The sequence below is a fragment of the Curcuma longa genome, chromosome 2 (assembly GCF_044706935.1).
Source record: "Curcuma longa cultivar G26 ecotype Majalengka, Jawa Barat chromosome 2, ITB_CL_G26_1.1, whole genome shotgun sequence".
NCBI lineage: Eukaryota > Viridiplantae > Streptophyta > Magnoliopsida > Zingiberales > Zingiberaceae > Curcuma > Curcuma longa.
In genome coordinates, this window is record NC_133862.1 from 13,832,551 (window position 1) to 13,842,355 (window position 9,805).

At 38.1% G+C, this 9,805-nt stretch overlaps 1 pseudogene; it reads right to left on the minus strand.

The window, feature by feature from the left end:
* Window positions 1-4,243: 4,243 nt before the first annotated feature.
* Window positions 4,244-9,316, minus strand: LOC141821982 (heterogeneous nuclear ribonucleoprotein 1-like; annotated as a pseudogene).
* Window positions 9,317-9,805: the final 489 nt, after the last annotated feature.

Here is a 9,805-nt window from a genome sequence, read left to right on the forward strand (position 1 = left end):
AGGCTGGCAAAATAATAATCCAAATGTCAATGCCACATAATCATATAAGCTAGATATATTGTAAAAATGACATGAGAAACAGAGGAGGATCGTACCTGGTACACTAAAAGCAAGACCTGTACGACACCCACCTATGCCTGCATTAATCTGCAAAGATCATGACGATTAAACTTAAGACCAGAAATTTCATTCCACTGAAATTATTCAATAACATTTTATAAGTGCCACACCATCATCCTTTCCTCTGAATCTCTTTAGAAGACATGCAACGATACTATGAACGCCAGCGAAAACTGCAAATGTTTAGCATAAGAGTGTACTATTTAAAAAGCTTAGCTTATGCATGCTGGACAGGTAATAGTTAGGAACCAAAACAGCAAATTTGAAATAACTACAGTAGTGGTACCTTAGAGGACAACCCCACATCAGCTAAGGATCCCTTAAATCCTTCTTCTTCATTAAGCCAGATCCTGAAGTGAGACCACTCAAAGTAGCCAAGAATCATTCATCAACATGGATAACAATTCAAACAAATCCATAAATCAATGAAATGATCGAATAAGTAAACACTTTAACAAAACAAATTTTGCAATTTTATCACTATCCATTTATTCCCTTATGCTATTTCTCTTAATGTGCTGCTATAATGGGGAAGTTAGTCCATAAACAATCTTACTACTTAATAAATATAATTCTTGGAGAAAATTATTGTTATGGGTCGGTATGACTTGGTCCAAAAGGTCAAAATCCAGTCCGATTCGACGACACGTCAGACAGAAGACTTGACTCCAGAGCTGATTGGCTTGGTCCCACGCCCCGACTCGACTTTGCACTCACGCTCCTAGCCCTAGAAAGATGGTTGGGGCCCGACTCGATAACCGGCGCAAATCGGGATTCAAGACCCAACTCGGCATCTAGCTTAGCTCGGGACTTCGCACCAGACCCCTCTCAAAATTCAACTCCGGTTCGACATCCGACTCCGATCTCCGAATCCAAGCTGCCCTGCCGAGTCCCCTCCCGGCCGCATCAAGTCCTGCATTGGCCTCAGGGCTCGTCTCAACTGACCTCAACTCGGGCTCTCTCTGCTGACCGTGCTCCACCTCCTCAGTGTCTTACACCACGCTCAACCGACTCTGCTCTTTATTTCCTCATTTAGTTGCGCAGGCCGCCGCCAAAGACACATGCAATCATATAATATCTTGAGTAGCTCATCTACCCCATTAATGCGGCATGATAGCGCAGTCTGATGCCGTATCAAGTATGGGTGATAAGACTCTTCACTACTGCCGCGGCTATGGAATGTTCTCCTTACCCAGATGGGCATCTCCTCTGACAAGATCTCCACTGAGGGATATTCTCCTTAACTAAGATAAGACAGTTTTCTTTTTTTTTCTTTCATAAGTCTATATATTTTCCCCTCCTCTCACGGATACAAGTACATGCACAGAATTAACAAACACTGATTCTCTCTTTTTCTTCTCCATCCCCGAGCGAGGGTCTGACTTGAGCGTTGGAGCGGTTGAGCCAGGGCACCCTTGACCTTTGTTCTCACCCTCTTCTTCTTTCTTGCAGTTTAGCATTTAGTGGAGCACCAGAGTCCATCGTCCTTTTCCTTCGTTGCCCATGGGAACCACCTTGACTGTCAACCTACAAGCTCGGTGGCCGGTGACTGATCCAGCAGGCGATCTCAAGTAAGAACAATTACCATAGGGAATACAAGCACTTACTTCTATATAGATGTCCAAAAATCAAAGAACATTCAGTATCAAATAAAAAAGTTTTTGATATATGTTACTATTACAGACTTCAATAAAACTATTTGACTTAATCGTCTCATAACAACAATTTTTACCAACCCGCTACAGATATATATGCTACTTCCATTGGACAAACACATCCCAAACTTTATCATAGCCTCATTATGCCTAAGTCAAAATATACATGTCATAGTCCCTAATATGTCATTTTCTTCAATTTGCAAAGATCCAAGCACCATTGGCATCTTGATTCTTTCACTTGAACAAACAGTTGGACAAAGATGCCTAAACATCCACCATCATCAACTGATAAAAAGATTTTACTAAGATAAAATCATAACCAACACCTGGTAGATGCAAATTCGTCTAATAGCCGAAAGCTGGATGGGCACAGACCAGTAGCATTTCATGAAGCTCAAAGTATGGTATTAATCTAGTTCTCATTTTTTTTATCTCAGCGTATCACGCCAGGATATAGAAAATATACCAAAATAGAATATTGAAAATTTAACATTAAAATATCTTAACTTTGATAAATACTACAAAAATTTGGCAACCCCTATTAAAATCCATCACTAACATTAAATAAACACCGAAAACTTTGAAAATTTGGAGATGGAACTCAAACCCTAGCCCAACAGGGGAGATCATAGATCCCACATGAAACTTCCAAATTCCATTAACTCTAGCGTTCCTCAAGCACAGATCACGACACACAGCAGGATGCTTCCCGCGTCATTTATTCAAACATTCTACTTGACAGGCAAACTGAATAAGGAATCATGCTCCACCGTCGCCACGGACAAGAAACTAGACAAAAGATTGCACGGCGACAACAATAAACAAGCGGGTCAAATTGGGAATGAGAAGAGCTGGAGAGGAGATTGCTATCAATTTTGATTGTCGCCAACCGTGTTCTCCGATATCTCAAGTATATGATCACCCATGACTATGCTTCTATTGTCTTCTTCTTCGGTGCTAATCGAATTAGCTTATCTAGTCATGACATTAAGAAGCTAACACATGTTCGCTTGTTCCTCCACTGGAATTGAGTACTGATTAGTTGCTATACACCATTAATTGTTGAAGTCAATTAATCTACCTACAAACAATCCCTCCAACTAGACTGAATCTCCCATTCTAGTTTAATCGATCGATTCAACCGGAACTGATCCACTTGGTTTTAAAGGCATTGCTTGCATTTGGAGAACACATCTGCCACAACGTGGATAACACAAGCACTACTATTACTTTTAGATCTTGCTTTGCTTCAGCATTATGCAAAGCGAGTTCATCACCTTCTAGCTAGTGGATGCTGCTTTAGTTAATATGCTTAGCTGTTTTATGCTTATGCAGAATCATCCAGCACTGAATGACAAGGTTTCAGGCTCTTGCTTTCCTGTAATCCCACCTTGATGGAATTGTTTAATGCCATTTTTTTAAAAAAATTAATTCTGGTATTTAGCTTTTGCGATCAGGCTACTTTGAAAATGGGCGACTTAATCTCATAAATCGATCATCAAATAAATTCGAGAAGTACAAATGAATTTTGACGTGATGGTTCAACATCATGAGTAATTCACAAGAAAATCGAACTTTCATTGCATGGATATACCATTCTACTATTTATCATCATACTATGTAAAAAAAGGTTGGACAAGTTTAAGCACAGTAGACTAGTGGATTCTCTCATTTGTTATTGAGAAAAGTGTTAATTTTAATAGTTAAAAATATATATTTATAGATAAATATTATGAATATTTTATAAATATACTTATATATTAACTTATATAATTTTAATAGTGAATTTATTTCTTTATTTACAAATTTAAAATATCTATAATATGTTAAACTAAGAAAAGGCATAATTTGTATTTGTTATATCAATATATCATCAAAGTTATAAGGATAAATCATTAATTAATCTCGATAAGAAGATGAGTAAGTTTGAAAACAGTGAAATTCAACCCTTTAAATGAAAGGTAAATATGAAACAATTTGACCAACCTTTTGTATGTGCCTTATTTGTAAGGATTCATAATTGAATTGATTACAATGGAACAGAATTGCTAAAATAAATAAGAGTTGAATCTCGATGAAGCCGAGATAATGCCCTCGTCTATCATAATCAACTATAATTTTTTGATTTACCATCTCACTAAATGATCATGAAACCGACTATGTAGAGACCGTTGGAATAACGGATTTCTATCTTTTGCTGAAGAATTCAATGTCTCCATGGGCTGACACAGATGGCTTCTACATGGTATTACTGTCAACAGGCCTAGCTTCAAATCCCAGCGCTAATGGAAATGCTCTGCTAGTGAAACATTTTGCAAATGAAAAATATAGAATAGTAGCATTTTAATAATAATCAAACTGTGGATAAGTTTGTAAAATAAAGTACTGAAAGAAGCCATATCATTGTTCTTTATAGAAAACAAACGAAAAAAAATAGCAAAACAATTGAACAGTACACACGAATATGACCGACGAACCTCTATATTTTAGAATGAGTCACAATATGTAACAGTTATTTTGGGAACAGAAAGTATCCCTGTGAATTCCAAGCTAACAAAAGCACACAAATTCTTGGTACATCTCCAACGACAAACAATTTGAAAAAGAAAAGAAAAGAAAATTGAAGCCTGGCAATCATGAAGCAACATTTTTGTCAGGTGTTACAATAGTTTGTTGTTTTCCTTTTTTTCAGAAGGATCTGAATGCATCCCGCCGTAAGATTACATCTCAATCAAACGCTGAAACAAAACCTACTTAACAAGTGGAAGGAAACTTGAACTGCAAACCTCAACACAATAATCTTTATTTTGAATCTTCTGAATCTAATTTTTTTTTTTCGACCTCTGCCCTGATTAGCACTATAAAATTAACCGACACCATTTATGAGATATGTAAAATTCAAAGCCATGCATATGACTTCATGATTGTTCATCTATTGATGTTCTTAGATCCTGGGAAAATATGGCTTTATGTAGCAATTCCTGAAACAAAAAGAAAAAGAGAATATTAGAAAATAATTAAAAGGGGAAATGTTCAGGTGTGCCAAACTATAAACCAAGTTCTGATTCCTTTGACAACTTTGTAACAGAAAAAACATAGAGAAGAAAAAAACTTAGCACTCTGCTACACATGCAATTAGCAGAAATCTCTCATTTTGACAAGTAAAAACTGACAACAGGAAAAAAATTGTTCAAACATACCCAAAAATGGTAGCACGACCTTAAGTTGCACACAAGTCATTTGTTAAAGATGGCACTATTAAGTCAAGAAGCATTAAGTGTAACATAAATGGTAACCTCTATAGCTCTTAAGTTTCTTATGAAGCAGAATTTTCATTCTATGCCACTGCATACAAAGCTTCTAACATGCAAACGTTATTCTTTCCAGTGATCAAGAAGCATTAAATTCTAAAAGGGACAATCTAATGCCAACATTCCCACACACTCCATGCAATGCTAAGGAATAAGTCATGCAATGCACGAGTATAGTTGTCTGTTATTTGAATGGCATCTTCAAATATAGATCTCGTAAATGCAGATGATAATCCATATAATTGGAATGAACTATCCCTTGAAGTGTGTACTAATGTTTCACATAGCATCATGAGAAAAAAAATGAATGGCAGATGAAGCCTCAGGAAAGCATTCCTAGAAACAAATGAAAAGGAATAATCCACCTAAAGCTAGCCTAATTAATATTTTGGTATATTGTTGTCTTTGCATAAACACCAAACTTTGTTTTTGATGGAACTCATTAAGTAGTATCTTCACAGTTTGCTTGGCAAACCTTGACCTCTTAAATGTGCTCTGGTGATAAACAACATATTGGCATTCCTAATTTTTGAAATACAAATGAACTAAATTCGGTTGGGCAATTATAATTATGTGCCACCAAGTTAAACTGTGGCCTGCAAAGAATCACAAACAAATCAATGGACCAATAAGGTTATTTTAATGAGCAGGATTGAGCACATGGTTTTCTCCTGTATTAATTTGATTGAGGACTTCAGGCATTAAGATAAATGACAATACATGAATCCTTAATCTCATTCATACTTAGGTAAAGAATGCTTTTCTATTAATATTTGAAAATACCACTCTAAGTGGACGAGGTCACCATGCAGAACAGAAAGAATGTGAGAGCCCATTGTGTGAAGTCCTAAGACACATTAAAATCTGAATATTAAGAGTCTGAAGGATTGTAAAGTTATAAAAGGAAAAAAGATTTCTAGCCTTGAAAGCTCCGATCTATGCAAATAAAGGCCTTGAAAATGTCAGCGCCATGCTAAGGTACACAAGAAGACAGCTAGTACTTGAAAGCAAAAGATTATTTTGGTGCCTTTAACTGGAATATAAACATAAAAAACTTGCAATCATAATTGTTGTGAATATTCAAGAGTATGAACAGCCCAATAATACCAATCTCTTAGTTAATGGAGCTATTTCAGCTTAACAGGAAAAACATACCAAATGTACCCATGTCTGCACTAGGTCAAGCACCCTTGATGCACAAAAAGGAGTGGAAGGTTAATGAAGGATTACTTTTCACTATGATATACATTCCATATGGATATGTCTCAAGGCCAATGGGCAACTCTTCTATCTCCTTTTCGTTTATCCACAATCTTGAAGCAGTGTCATGAGGTATGTAATTCTAGAGCTTGAATTGTGTCCAGGCAACTGTTAGAAATGTAATTATAGCCTATGCTGTTTCAATCTTCATTCTTCCATAATGAGATGGTCTGAAGTTGTTAGCATATTTGTAGTTAACTGACCATAAAACCTGAATATAATCTAGATAATGAATTTGTTGGCCATCTATATCATATAATAGATAACTAGAGCTGACATTGTCCAGTGTTTGATAGGGCAAAAAAGGTTGGTTGGTTGGTGATTTTGAATGTTAATTTTGTATATTCCATGATACCCTGAAATGGTCAAACATGTAACACAAGTTCTATTACATCCAGCAGGGTCTCAAGGAAGGGTTTATTGTACGCAGCCTTCCTTGCTTTACAAGAGGCTGTTTTGAGACTCGAACCCATGATCTATAGGTCACACGGTAACAATTTTACTATTGTACCAAGGCTCCCCTTCTACATCCAGCGAACAATGAAGTAGGAAAATGAGATTAACCTTTTATCCACAAGTTCTATAAGCACATTAGTGAATATATGCATACATTTGCTCAGAAAATAAGTAGCAATGTTATTACTAACATCAAAACAAAGAAGTCCACATCAAATATATATAACTTGTAAACCTAAATGCTGAAGGATTAAAACATAGCCTGAACATGGAACTATTAATTATCAGTAGGCTAGCTTTCCAGTAATGTTATCACAAATAGACATTTAATATTTAATATTTATCCTCAAGCTCAAGGCTATACAAACAATGCTTATACAAAAGTAAAATGACAATATTTGAAAAGAAAAAAAATTACCTCTATCTGGTTGTCTATTGGTAATGCTATAATCACCCAGGAAACCTGCAGAGCCCTTGCCTATAATATCTGAAGGCACATTATCTAGTGCATAGTCAAATGAACTAGTACCTCCAAATTCAGAAGACGAAGACAGCCAAGTTGGTTCTCCATAAACTGAACTGCGACCATAGAGTTCTGGATAGGATTCTTCGAATCCGCCATTTGATCCAGCACGGGAAGATTTCAAAACACCTAGGACCATTGTTCCTACCAAAACCTCCATTGACTAGGTCAAAATTATTGTCAGCACCTCCATAACTAAGATTCCCACTAGTGTAACTTGAAGTGTTCCCTTCAACTTGAGATGGGATAGGAGTAGTACTACCCCAGTTTAAAGTATTACTTCCAAATCCACCAAGATTCCCATTGTTATGGGTCATGTAGGCATTGGAACTTGCAGAATTCGTAGTATAATTAAGGTCACCACTACCCCATGCATTACGAGCCATTGAGCTGAAAAATGAATTAGTGTTTGAACTACCACCACTATAACCAATCAGACTATTGAACCTAGTGGAGTTTCCACTGTAATAAGGGTTCAAACCACGTCCATACCCAATATTGTTGCCAAAATTGGAATTCCCACCAATGCTTGGGATCAAACTCGGTTCAAAATTCATTCCCATACCAAAACTAGGATTGTATGAAGGGAAGCTGTTTCTTGCACTACTAGGAAGACCTAATCTACCATCCATCCTCATTCCATATCCACCTAATGAGCTTGGATTATATCCCTGATGATAACCATTAAGAAAGTTGTTTGTCCTATTAAGTCCATAGTTATATGAACCAATAGGAGAGCGCATATTAGGGCTTGGGGAGAGTTCTTTAGGTACAGCTCTCTTGACCTCAACAGTCTTACCATTCAACTCATGAAAACTTTTATATAGCACCTTATCCACTGCATCCTCTGAGTCATATGTGATGAAACCAAATCCCCTAGGCCTCTGGGTGTTGTGATCATACATCACTACAACATCAGTAATTGTTCCAAACTGATCGAAGTACTTCTTGAATTCAGTCTCTGTTATAGTAGATGGCAAGCCACCCACAAATATTTTCTTGGTACGACCAGGACCTGGAGAGCCATGGACACTGCTAGCATTTCTGTTAAGGATCTGTTGGTCATCCCTTGGAACAGCCTTCTTAGCCTCAACCTGAGAAATTGATCAGCTAAGTAGTCAGCATAATTAGCTCATTAACAAATTTCTGCTTTAACAAGGATTTTCTGAAACCAACAAACAGTATCTATAGCCCATAAATCCACAACATATGCAAGGAGTAAAGCATATGGGCATAGATTTATACGGATGTGTATGTTCATATTAATGCCTAAAAATATCAGGGAAGGTTACACAATTACCATCCTGCCATCAATCATGTGTTTTTCCATGACAACTCGCTCAGCCACGGCTGGGTTCGAGAACACAACGAACCCAAAACCACGAGCTCGGCCAGTGTTCCGGTCCTTCATGATCACAGCCTCCACCACTTCGCCGTAGTTTCTGAAATACTCCCGGAGGCGGTCCTCATTGGTGTCCCAGGAAATCCCGCCGATGAACAGCTTCCCAAGATCCGTGTGCATTCTCTTTTCTGCAAATTAAACGTCTTTAAACTTCGCTTGTGACAATTGTCATCGGATAAAGCCCAATTTGATCAATTACAAACAAACACGAAAAAGATCAACATAATGCCCTCTCAATCGGATGAAACAACGATTAAAAAATCACTTTGAAGTAGGCCATCGATCCAAATTAGATCTAATCAAACTCGAACGACAGCTCGAAGACGTCCCCCAGCCGCCCGACAAATCCGGTAGCCTTGGCGTAGATCTGACCCAAAAGGCATCTACCGAAGAAAGCTCGAGACCGATGCTCGACCCAACCAGACCGGCCAAATCGAAATCCAACAACGCGGACGAAACAGAACCAAATCCACACCACCAAAATCAGACAAACTGTATCGGATTCCACGCTCTCCAATCAGGCAAAGCAAAAAATAAAAATTAAAATTAAAAAAACGCAGAAGAATCGCAACTCACCGATCTGAAGCTGGCGCGTCAGATGCGAAGGCGAGAAGAGATCGGAGAGGCGCGTCTAAGATCTGCGAGGCAGCATCGTAGGATTCCACAATAAGAAGATCGCGATCACCAATCCGACAATCTCCTCCTCCTCCTCCTCCGCCGCTCAGCTCTCCTTATTCGATCAACCGATTGACGACGTCGACAACACCACCAATTATAAACAAATAAATAAAATAAAAGAGGGAATCGTTGGCTTTAATGCTTGCTTTTTCCTCCACCGTTTCCGCCCAACTCATCCAGCTCTAGCCTCTAGATGGAGGAGGGAAGCAGAAGAAAGAGGGTGGTGGAGCTGTTCGCTCCAATCCAATCCAATCCAATCCAATCCAATCCCTATATATAAATCTATCTGGCTATCCAAAAGGAAGGAGGAGAGGGAGGATGAAGAGAGAGAGCAGATGATGGAGAGGGAGGGAGGGATTTATAAAGAGAGGAAGAAGGGAAAGGGGTGAGATGTGGG